The 12,640-nt window shown below is 41.1% G+C and overlaps 1 non-coding gene across 1 annotated transcript; it reads left to right on the plus strand.

Annotated features, from left to right (window-relative positions):
- The first annotated feature begins 5,573 nt into the window (after positions 1-5,573).
- LOC118145233 (U6 spliceosomal RNA) lies at positions 5,574-5,680 on the plus strand. The gene has a single exon (XR_004730361.1). It is a non-coding gene; the product is annotated as a U6 spliceosomal RNA (small nuclear RNA).
- Positions 5,681-12,640: the final 6,960 nt, after the last annotated feature.

Consider the following 12,640-nt stretch of genomic DNA (forward strand, 5'->3'; position numbering starts at 1 on the left):
ACCCTTCAAGGAGTTGTCACCCTCATTTCACAGCTGAGGAAACAGTTAAACTTGCCCAAGATTCTATAGCTAGTGACTGGTAGAGCAGAGTTTTAAACCCAAACTTTTCTCCAAAAGCCTTTCTTTCTTTCTTTTTTTTAAACTATATACACCTTGTTACCTACAGCCCTTAAAGATCAGAACATAACAGGGAAGACAGACTCAAATTTTGATAATGTAATAAATGAAATTTATTTGCTAACTTGGTAATTTTTTTTTTTTTAGCATCTACTGTGTGCCAGACATTTACAAAGCATATATATGCTCTCTATACTGAGAGGCAGTAAAGACCTGAAAGGTGAGAAAGGGGAAGCAGGAAGATCAGAGGTTTTACTGGAAAGACGACTTGCAACTTGCCACCTGCGTGGGGACTTCTGGCAGGATGGAGTAAGGCACAAACTATCCAAGCAAAAGCTTAGAAGGTGAAGATAACAGTGGCCAGTCAAGTACCTGCAAGAACCCCAAGGGGTTTTTTGGCTTGAGTAATCATGCTGCAATCTAGCCATGAAAGCCTTGGACACCCAAATGAGGACACTGAGTTTTTTTCTGGACAGCAGGGAGCCACTGAAGGGAGCTATAAAAGGAAGAGACATGTGTTTGGGGCTTGAGAGAAATAATGGGAGCAATGCTGACAGAAGGTTGGGAGGCAGTTGGAAGATGATGAGGGTCTGAACTGAGGGATTGGTAGCAGAGAGAAAAGGAAAAGATTCAGAAGCAGAACCAAAGGAATGTGTTAAAAACAAAAGGTCATTTCCTAATGCTACCAGAGAAATAGGCAATCTTCCCTTACTTGGCAAAGTCCTTGGGAAGACTAGAGTGAAGTACTGCTTTATAATATGAATTAAAGTCCACTCTTGATAAATGTGTTGAACGTTAAAAATTGGCACAATGGCCACAGTTAATCTACAGCAGTGGTTCTCAACCCTGGCTGCACATTAGAATGACCTAGAATGCCTGGGTCCCAGCCCCAATTTTCTGATATATTTGGTCTTCGGGTGGTTCTGTAAGTGATGCTAATGTGTATCAGGGTTGCAACCCTGGCTCTATAGCTCTATACCTCATGTTAGCATGGCTCTATAACATGAGTTTGAGCCATAGAGATCAGCCAGGCTATCTACCCTGAATTAGCATGATCTACAGTTAGGATGGCTTAGGTCTCCAGAGTGTCCAGGTATATGGCATTTTGTCAGAATGACATTGTTTTCTTTTGCCAATAAGGCTGTCAGAGAGTGGAGTAATGTTTGAGTGAGCCAGTCAACTCACCCTTTCACAAAGTCTGAATACCCCCACATTCTAGAGATCAGGGTGTTACATATGACTTTGGCTAAGTATGAGGGTGGGATAATGTGAGTGCAGTAAAATATTTCAAAATCTCCTCCCTATCATTCTTGTATTTGCCTTGTCATTTCTCTAGTGCTTTATACAAGTTGATCCCCACACAGAGGTATAATGAAAATAAGTAAGCTAAATTCCACCCAGCTCTTTGATTTCTAAGACTTGTATTTTGAGTTATTGGAGAAGCCTGACCTCTGAAAAGTCCTGCTTAGATGCTATGAGCCATTGTAGGTGATAAAGTTATATTTTCTCAAGAGATTAATTGAAGGTCTATGAACATGGCACAGCTATAATTAACCAACTCATTACTTAGGATGGGTGTTTACCCATCTACTGTCAACTCTAGTCAGCTGAGGGCTCCTCAATTTATTACTGTCATTACTGTGAGATGGATTTCATAAGAACATATAGTTCCCAATTTAGGAAGGAAGACTCATTTCCAACTTTGCTTCTAAATTGGTTGTTTGACATTTAGAACACATATCCCCAGCCTCCCTAATTAGCCCATAAATGCCTATTTAGCCCAGAGACATTATTAGAGATTATTTTTTTCTGTGTATTAGTAACCATCTGTCAAAGAGGCAGGCCGACAACATAAACAAGGTAGGTGGAGTGACACCACAACCAGATAGAGATGCTAGCACCCCCTGTAGATCAACAGTTCAGTCTTCAGGTTTTATTTCTCATAGTACATTCATGCCCTACTGTGGATAACAGTAGAAGAAAGCTTCAGGCAGCCATGCAACTTAAGCCAGCTTTCCCTTGGGGTTATGAGGGATGCATCCACTGCTTTCTCATCCACACCCTCTAGTCCAGAGCTGCTCAAGCTGCTCTGCCATTATGAAAAAGTAAGCTAGAACAGGCCCTTTCCCCCTGACCTGAAGAGGTAGGAGGAAGAGGATAGGTCTAGGAGTCACTCTAAGGAGCAGAAGCCCCAGGGTCTTCTTTAGACTCTATTCCTGAATTGCTAGAGTAAGAATAACATGCTTTGAGAGAGAAGCTAAGGAGCCTGTATTAGGGCCTTAAAATACAACATCAATAGGAATGTTTAAGACCATAAAGTCCATGGAGGATTTCAAAGAAGACTGAAACAAATCAGAAAACCCTATCCCTAAAAGGAAGAATGATAAGTGTCAAGTTTTCCCATCAATTCCAATGAAAATCCCAAATGAAACACTTCAGTCATAATGGAAGGATGGAGACTTTTACCCTCCCATATGAAATAACTAAAAAGAGAAAAAATATAAATGAAAAAAATTTTTTTAGACATTTGACAATAGGTACAGCAGTTCAGTAGTCCCCAGAGAAGGAAACCAAAGAAGGCGAACATGATCAATGCCCCCATCTCACAGCCTGAGAGTTTCCAGGCCACAGCACAGACAGGAGGAAATTAAATGGGTCCCAGTAGTCTCTCTGAATTGAGAAGGCAGAGTTGACAATTTAGGTGGGCCAAAGTAGCCAGAGTTGACAGGCCAGAGTACCAGAGAAAGAGGCTGTACAGAGTGAAGGAGAAGGTCATAAAGATCCACAGAAAGTTCCCCTCCAGCCTTTAGCTGAGTGCTGATCTGTAAGTACCTGAGAGGAAAGCACCAAGGCAGGGCGTGAACCAGAAGAAAAGAGCACAACCATCCCTGGAGCTCATGCAGGGCCAAAAACAATTTTAGTCCCTTGTACTACATAGGGCACCTCATAAAGGACTCAAGGGTATTGCTTTAGATTGCTCTGGTCCTGCCTAACAAAACTTAAAAAGCAATCCTTTTTAAATACTGAAAGAAAAGTGCTATCGACTGAGAATTTTATACCTAGCAAAAATCTCTTCCAAAAACAAAGATAAAATAAAAACTTTCTCATGTGAACAAAAGGTAAAATAACTCAATACCAGATCTGCACAAGGAATGTTAATGTAAGTCTTTTAGGCCAGAAAAAATTAATAATAAAAAGAAGCCAGATTAAAAAACTACATCTACACAAAGAATGAAGAGCCCCAGAAATGATAATTTGTGGGCAAACAAAACTTTTTTAAAGTACTTTAAATCTCTCTACAAAATAATTGACTATTTAAAGCAAAAATAAAAACAATGCATTCTGAGGTTTATGACATATGTAAAAAGTAAAATGTCTCACCACAATAGCAGAAAGAAAGAAATGAAAGTATACTGTTGTAGGTTTCTTATGCTATACTTGAAGTGGTATAATATTATGTAAAGGTGGACTATGATAGCTTAAAGATGTATACTATAAACTCCAGAGCAACCCCTAAGAATAAAACAAAGGGGCATAAGAGATAAAATGAAATAAAAAATTAGTAAACTAAAAAGAAGGCAGACAAAAAGGGAAAAAAGGGTCAAAAAACAAGTAGGACAAGTAAAAACAATAGAAACCTGGTACATTTAAACCCAGCCATATCAGTAAATTAAACGTAAAATTTACCCCAAAGACATTACAAGAAATAGCCAAGAATATTTTGAAATATAGACCCAATGAGGAGATATTTACCTTTCCAGATGCAAACACACTATAGGGTTCCTGTTATTAATGATACTAATACAACGATAGCTATTTAGGGCAAGGACTGGCAAAGTTTTCCTATAAAGGGCCAAAGAGTAAATATTTTGACTTCACCATCATACAGTATCTGTTGCAACTACTTTAACTCTGCCATTGCACCCTGAAAGCAGCCATCATCAATATGTAAACAAATGACATGGCTGTGTTCCAATAAAACTATTTTCAAAAACAGGCAGTAGGCTGGATTTAGCGCACAGGCTACAGTTCGCCAATCCCTGATTTAGAGCAATGTAACAGACAAAAAATCCAGGAACAGACTAATCTACAAATGGGAACTAAGTGTATGAAACAGGCAGCATTTAAAATCACAGAGTGAAAGATGGATTATGCAGTAGTTAATGCTTTCTTTTGAAAAATAAAACTAACCCTCAACCTTTTACCTTACACAAAAATAAAGAAATATTTTAAAATTAAAACTATCAAAGTATTAGAGAGTAATAAAGTTTAGGGTAGGGAAACTTTCCTAAGATTCATACATTACTCCCAAGTCACACAAAAAAGTTTGATAAATTTGAGTGCAAAAAAAAGGCTGAAAAACTATACCATTACTTGAAGATAGATGACATGGGGAAAATATCTACAATTTTTACAAAATACAAATAATTGGATCTATAGCATATTAAGAGATTCTGCAAACTCCCAAACAACACAGTAGAAATACTAGAGGAATCTATGAATGGGCAATTTCACAGAGGAAAAATTTTAAAACAGCTTATAAATATGGGAAATGTTGTTCAACCTTACCAGTAACGAGGTAACCAAACATTAGTATAATGACTTTTTTTGTCTATCAAATTGACAAGTTAAGGTGATTCAAAATATCTAGTATTTGTAACAGTGTGAAGAAATAGGTAACTTCATGTTTTATCATAGTGTAAATTAATACTGCATTTTTGTAGAACAGTTTGATAGTTTCTACCAAAATTTTAAATAAAATTACCTTGCAACTCAGCAATTTGATTTCTAAATATTTATCCTATAGAAATAAACATAAAAAAATTTAGCAGTATTGATTTGAAAAGAGAAACATGTTATATGATCTAAGTGTCAAATACTGGCACAGTCTTATTGTGGAGTTAAAAATAAAGGAGTTAAAATAATAAATGGTTAAGATGTACAGACATTAAAATATCTTCAGCATTCGTTATGTTCAAAAAGACAAAATACAGTTCACTAGTGTAGTATAAAAATGTCAGATACATAATTATATGTGTATGTTTAAATGTAAGTGTCTGAAAAATGACCTTGAAAGACATCTGGCAAACTAAACTATTGTTAAATCTGACGAAGGGAGTTTTAAAGAAAAGAGAGGAGTCCAGGCATGGTGGCTCACATCTGTAATCCCAGTACTTTGGGAGGCTGAGGTGGGCGGATTACCTGAGGTGGGGAGTTCAAGACCAGCCTGACCAACATGGAGAAAGCCCATCTCTATATTAAAAATACAAAATTAGCCGGGTGTGGTGGCACATGCCTATAATCCCAGCTACTCTGGAGGCTGAGGCAGGAGAATCATTTGAATCTGGTGGAGGTTGCAGTGAACCCAGATCGCCCCATTGCACTCCATCCTTGGCAACAAGACTGAAACTCCATCTTAAAAAAAAAAAAGAAAAAGAAAGAAAAGAGAGGAACGGGTGCTTGCTTCGGCAGCACATATACTAAAATTGGAACAATACAGAGAAGATTAGCATGGCCCCTGCACAAAAATGACATGCAAATTCATGAAGCGTTTCATATTTTTTCTGACCTTTGACAAACTGGACAAAAACAAGCAATGGGGAAAGGTTCCCTGTTTAATAAATGGTATGGGAAAACTGACTGGCCATGTGCAGAAAGCTGAAACTGGACCCCTTCCTTACACGATATACAAAAATAAACTCCAGATGGATTAAAGATTGAAACATAAGACCTAACACCATAAAAACAAACCCTAGAAGAAAACCTAGGCAAAACCATTCAGGACATAGGCATAGGCAAGGACTTCATTACAAAAACACCAAAAGCAATGGCAACAAAAGCCAACAAAATAGACAAATGTGATCTAATTAGAGCTTCTGCACAGCAAAAGAAACAATTAGAGTGAACCGACAACCAACGGAATGGGAAGAAATTTTTGCAACCTACCCATCTGACAAAGGGCTAATATAATTTCTTGTATATTTGTAGATTAACATATGAACTAAATTAATAAAATGAATAATAAAGAACTAAAATATACAAGAAAAAACCCCATCAAAAAGTGGGTGAAAATCATAACAGACACTTTTCAAAAGAAGACATTTATGTGGCCAAAAAACATATGAAAAAATGCTCATCATCCCTGGTCATTAGAGAAATGCAAATCAAAACCACATTGAGATATCATCTCATGCCACTTAGAATGGTGATCATTAAAAAATCTGGAGACAACAGATGCTGGAGAGGATATGGAGAAACAGGAATACTTTTACACTGTTGGTGAGAGCATAAATTAGTTCAACCATTGTGGAAGACAGTGTGGCAATTCCTCAAGGATCTAGAAATAGAAATTCCATTTGATCCAGCAATCCCATTACAGGGTATATACCCAAAGGATTATAAATCAATCTATTATAAAGACACATGAACACATATATTCATTGTAGCACTGTTTACAATAGCAAAGACTTGGAAGCAATCCAAATGTCCATCAAAGATAGACTGGATAAAGAAAATGTGGTACATATATACCATGGAATACTATGCAGCCATAAAAAAGGATGAGTCCATGTCCTTTGTAGGGACATGGATGAATCTGGAAGCCATCATTCTCAGCAAACTGATACAAGAACAGAAAACCAAGCACTGCATGTTCTCACTCATAAGTGGGTGATGAACAATGAGAACACATGGACACAGGGAGGGAAGCATCACACACTGAGGTCTGTTGCAGGGTGGGGGGCTAGGGGAGGGATAGCAGGGGGTAGGGAGATTGGGGAGGGATAACATTAAGAGAAATGCGTAATGTAGGTGACGTGGGGATGGAGGCAGCAAACCACCATGGCATATGTGTACCTATGTAACAATCCTGCAAGATCTGCGCATGTACCCCAGAACTTAAAAGTAAAATTTTTTTTAAAAAGAGAGAGGAAAGGGAAATTGCCTTTAAAACAAACAAACAAACAAACAAAAAACCTCCATCTTCTCAGAGAAAAAAAAGCAGAGATTATGCAGAAAGCAGAAAACTTTGGGAAAAAAACCTCATAATAATTGTCAGAGAGATAGAAAATATTGCACTTAGAAAATTGGTGAGGACTGCTGTATTGAGAGAGAGAGGGAATTATGAGATCTTCAAAATATAATAGCCAAAATAAATGTTCCAGTCGTAGAATTGGAAGGTAAGGGCAATCTCTCAGAAAGCAGAACAAAAAGACAACAAAATGGACAAGAGACAGGACAGACAGCGAGAGATTCCTGACATCTAAGGACAAATGTTACACATATGCTTACATAGAGGTAGGTAGGCAGCTTATGTACACAGTAAAAAATAGAGGAAAAAAGTCTTACAAGGAAATTCCTCAGAACTGAAAGCCATGCATTTCCAAACTGCAAAACAACAACAATGCAAGGAATGCCCAGAAAATGAGGAATAAAGACCAATCCAGGACACAGCATCATCAAATTTTAGGTACTAAAGATAAAGAAAAGTCATACACCTTTCACAGTCTTTAGAAAAAGTGAGAGGTTTTAGAGTTCTTTGAAAAAAGTGGGAAAAGTTGATGATGCCTACATAGAATAACTGAGCAAGGAAAAAGAGGAGGTTATTAACTCTGAGAACAAAATGTTGTGGGAAAACACATAATCATAGTATAATACATGGGTTAACAATGAACAGCACTTGTACAATCGTAATGTAAATGCTATTATAATGTCAACTTACTAAAAGTTACTATAGCTTTAAAAGTTACAAATTAAAAGTTAAAAATATAAATATGGGGAAAGAAGGGAAATTCTATGTGGATAGTGAGAAAAGAGGAAATGTGCGTAAAAGGGTATATTGCCATTTTCCATAGTAGGAAGTTTATAATGTCCCAAGTTGAAAAAGCATGAAAAAACAGTATACAAATATAAGACTATTACTTAGAAATATGGAGGCCAATCCATTTCTGCTAAAACCACTTTAAGAATTGAAAGTGTTAGTGGCTGGGGAAAGAGGGAAGAGAAAACTTTTTTTGTTTGTTTTTTTGAGGCTTTGTAGTATATTTGACTTTTAAGTTGTGTAGACATATTGGATAAAAATAAAGTCTCTTTTTATAACAAGAAGATAAAAACTATTTCAGTCACTAGCACAAACTCCTGTTAATAACCCTGGGTTCCTGGAAGCCATAAAGAGAAAAGGACCAACAAATGTAACGAAGTGAGGATGAGTGAGTGTTGGGTCTCTATTCTGAGAAGTGGGCTGTTAAATTTATCTTGAATGAACAGAGGACGTGGGCGCTCAGCCAGGAGACGGAATGGATGAGGGAGGCTGCTGTTCCTTTGGAGTGGGCTCTTCTGGGAGGTGTTAGGCTATTCATGAGAAGGCCTTGGGGAGCCGTCTGAGAGCTGTTAATAGTGAAGGCGCCAGAAGGTGAGGCGGATCCTCTTCCCCCTGCACTCCTGGACGTGTGGGGTTGACACCCAGTGAGAGTGATCTGACTCCCATTTCTTTAGGGAGAACAGCCAGCAGATGGGTGTCTGGTAACCCAAAGCCTTTGTTGAAACAGCCCAAGTCAATTGCTCCACCTGGCACTGGGGCTGGGGCTGACTCCAGTTTCAGCCACAGGCCTCTAGGGGCTAATGACAAAAAGTGGAGCAAAAGACTGACCCTAAGGCTGGTGTTCAGAGGGTGGGGTTGGAGACACAGAGTGGGGGAGTTCTGGAGTCCGGACGGGAGGAGAGGCTAACCAGGAGATTGTTGATCAGTCTAGTCCCTAGTTCTAAGGTTCATATACTTAAATGATTCTCAGAAGCTCCAGAGGAGCTTTGCCAAAGTATAGATTTATTTCCAGGCCTTAGCCCACATCTACTGATCAGAACCTCTAACGGTAAGGCCGAGGACTCTGATGCACCCATTCATTGTGTGACCACCCTTGGGAGCCAGCCTTGCCAGTTCCAGACCACCCCTGCCCATTTCCCAAGGCAATCCTCTGCCTATTTGAACTTTCTCTTCTTCCCCCTTCATTAGAATTTCAGATCCAAAGAGAACGTTCTGAAACCCAGGTGTCTGAGAGCATATTGTTAAAGATTTGCTTTTTGCTAGGGTGTTGACAGCACCTGTCATTTGTGAACTCATGCTGTGAGAGAAGCAGGTGCTTCCCAGGAGGGACTGTAGCAAAGCCCATAGGTTGTTGCCATTTTTATTCCCATCATTCATCTGCAGTGAGAACCTCTGAAGGTTCTCTGAGAATGAACTCAGAGGTTCAAAGACCAATACTTCTTGCTCCTCCCGCACCCTCCAAGGTGTGGAAGGTGTGTGGTGGGGAGCATCAAAGGGCCAAGCTGCTGTGCTTTTGCTCAGCACCAACAGATGCTACCAAAAATGAAGGTACCTGAACGGGCTGAATTCAGGATGGAAGACAGAGCTTTGCCTTTGGAGCGGAATTTCTTTTCCCTCCCAGAACACAAAAGACTTGGATACTATGAGGACAATGCTAGAGAGCTAAGAGAAACCTTTCCCCTCCAAAATGGGGGGAAGGTGGTAGCTGGATTTTAAAAATTTGAGCCACTAGATGTCATATTCAGTTGCCTGGGGCCTCCATTGCTAATTTTCCTGTGGGTTTTGGTATTTGTAGTCACAAAGCCCTTCCCACCAAAGCCAGCCTAATTCAAAATCCAGAATAGATTTTATATTTTTTTTGAGATGAGGTCTCACTCTCTGGCCCAGGCTGGAGAGCAGTGGTGCGATCCCGGCTCACTGAAGACTCAACCTCCTGAGCTTAGGCAATCATCCCACCTCAGCCTCCTGTAGCTGGGATCACAGGCATGTGCCACCATGCCCAACTAATTTTTGTACTTTTTGTAGAAATGGGGTTTCACCATGTTGCCCAGGCAGTCTTGAACTCTTGAGCTCAAGCAGTCCTCCAGCCTCAGCCTCCTAAAGCTCTGGGATTACAAGTGTGAACCACAGTACCTGGCCCAGAATAGATTTTCCATGATGGAGAAGATCCAGACCTTTAGAAATTGAAGGTCAGCAGAGCTTTCGCTTTCATTAAATAACAAATGCACCAGGTTATAAACTTCATGAGGGCAGAAGCCATGTCTCCCTTGTTTTCAGCTTCATCCTGAGGAGGTAGCCCAATGCCACATAGAAAGTGTGCCCAATAAATGTTGAATCAAGCAGTGAGTGAAACTTCTGCAGCCTGTGCTGGGAGGCCAGGTGAGCCTGGTGGGAACAACCACTAAGCCCCCCTTACTTGTATTCTTCATTCTAATTTCAGCTCCACGACCCCTACCTAGAAAGTTCTTCCATGACCACCCATTCCAAAATTGGTTCTCTATTGTGTCTCTACCACTGAACCCTGTTTATTTGTTAATACCACCAGTCACAACTCTGATTCACTAATCCACGTACTGATTATTCTTTGCATGCCTCCTATACCATAATGTGGGCCTGTGAAGGTGAGGCTCTTGTCCGTCTTGCTTAATCGCTTCTCCTAGGCACTTAATGAATTGGGGTTGAATGAATACAGTAACACTAGATCATTAGAAGAGGAGAGAAAACTTCCTCAATTCTAAAATGCAGTTTTTATCGATTCTGGAAGGGGGCTGCATCTTCCATTGGATGTGCATATTTCATGTACATTTCACTCTCACTCCTCTCTGAAAAGTTGCAGGTACATTGAGGTGCTCATGTGGTAGATTGTATCTTAGCACCAAGGAAAGACAACAAACAAGGATTATCCTGGGAAGGAGCTTAGCTTCCTCTAAATCCAGGATGCTTTTTCTGAGTAATGAGGATGGAGGTATATCAAAGGGGTCGGAATAAGGAAACAAGTGCCTAGAAATGATGAGAAGGCACGTGGAGTAGGAAGGCATCCAGAGATGGCAGGGCCTGTCTTCCATGGTCTTCATCCTGCACGGAGCAGCACGAATTTTCCTTCCTCCCAGCTTGGGAGTAGATGGGGCCAGGAGTAGCTGCATCACTCAGGTGCTCCAGCAAGCATGCATTCAATGACCTACAGCTGTGAGGGCATGTAGGCCTAATCCCGTCTGCTTGTTTGCGTCTCGGGGAGGGCACAAAACCAAAGTCTGTGCTTAGCAACTGCCCCAGGTTTGAGCAACTGCTTAAAGCATCATCTGCTCAAAGTGTAGCCTTGTACTACCAACGTCAAAACCTCTCGAAGAGCTTGCCTAAAACGCAGGGGATTGGGCCCAATTCCCAACCTGCAGAACCTGCCTTCACAAGCAGAGCCCTGAGTCTGCTTTTTAATCAGCTCCCTGCTTCACAGGATTCTTAGGTGAGTGGTTCTCAAACCTAATAAGTGGAAGTAGGGGATGACTCATTCAGGAAGCTCATTCTCCTCCACTGAGCCTCCTCCAGCCCTCTGAGGATGTTGTCTCTTCATCTTTCTTCTGCACCTTCAATTTAACACACTCCAGGCAGCCTCTGGTATGCCTGCCCATGTACATGACAGAGGAGAAAGGAATCCCACAGGCTCCTGCTGGGCGAGCTCGGGTAAGGCTGGAGGAGCTCCAGGCACGCCCGCAGAGCCCGGGAGGAACTAAGCCAGAGCTCTCCTTTGGGGCACCTACCGCCTGTTCCTAACTGCAGCCTGCCCTCTGGTGGTCAGAACGGAGTAGTTGGGTAGGAGGAACCCAGAAAGTTTGGCTTTTTGCCGTTGGGGGCTTGCGGGGAGGAGGAAATTAAACCCTTATAAACTCCATCTCTACTTGCAGAGGCTCCTTTGCCAAGCCTGGGGTTATCTGAGGAGCGGGTGGTGCGCGGCTTACGGCTCTGCCAAGTTCCTTGTTTTGCCTCCGTGGCACACTCATCTCGCCAGCTCCCCTGTCTCTGAACATTTGTGGGAGCATTTTAGCTGCATCGCTGCATTTCATTGAAGGGGTAGAGGAGAGAGAAGGACAAGGAAGGACATGTTGGGTCTTTTCATGTTTTTAAAGGTTATTTTGTTTTGTTTTAAGGCGGGGGACCAAGGTTGAAAAGCTTAGGAAGCAGACACAGCTCTGGAAGCTGTGCCTGTGGCCTCCATCATTCATGCCTCGGGCCTTCGCTAAGCAGCCGGGCGCCCACTCTGCCTCGCTCTCACCTGGCTGGAGCGCCTGAAACCACTGAGGCCTGAGCATGCGGGCTCCACAGCTGCTGCAGCCCTTTCGCTGCCCCACCAGGCCCAGGTGTGGCTTTTCTGGCATCCAGATACTTAACCTGGTCAACGTGCTAAAGCTCAGTCACCCAGAGGATGAAAATGGCCATAAAAATACTTAAAGCAGCCTCTCTGGCCATAAATCACCCTCTCCTTTTCCTTTTTCATTCTTAGGAGTTAATTAACTTAATAATTAATTACCAGAAGTAGATCACCTGGCTTCAATGATAATAATGTGCTTTTGCGTTTCCAGAACCAAAGCATAGTGCCCAGTGCTAGGAACTGTTATTCTTTTGCGTAGTAACCACAAATAGTGTAACGATGTTGGTAAACACAGGGAAGTTAAGGCTCCACCAAGAAAGGTAGTGGGTTTTGTTAGCATG

Source organism: Callithrix jacchus, chromosome 8, assembly GCF_049354715.1.
Source record: "Callithrix jacchus isolate 240 chromosome 8, calJac240_pri, whole genome shotgun sequence".
Lineage (NCBI taxonomy): Eukaryota > Metazoa > Chordata > Mammalia > Primates > Cebidae > Callithrix > Callithrix jacchus.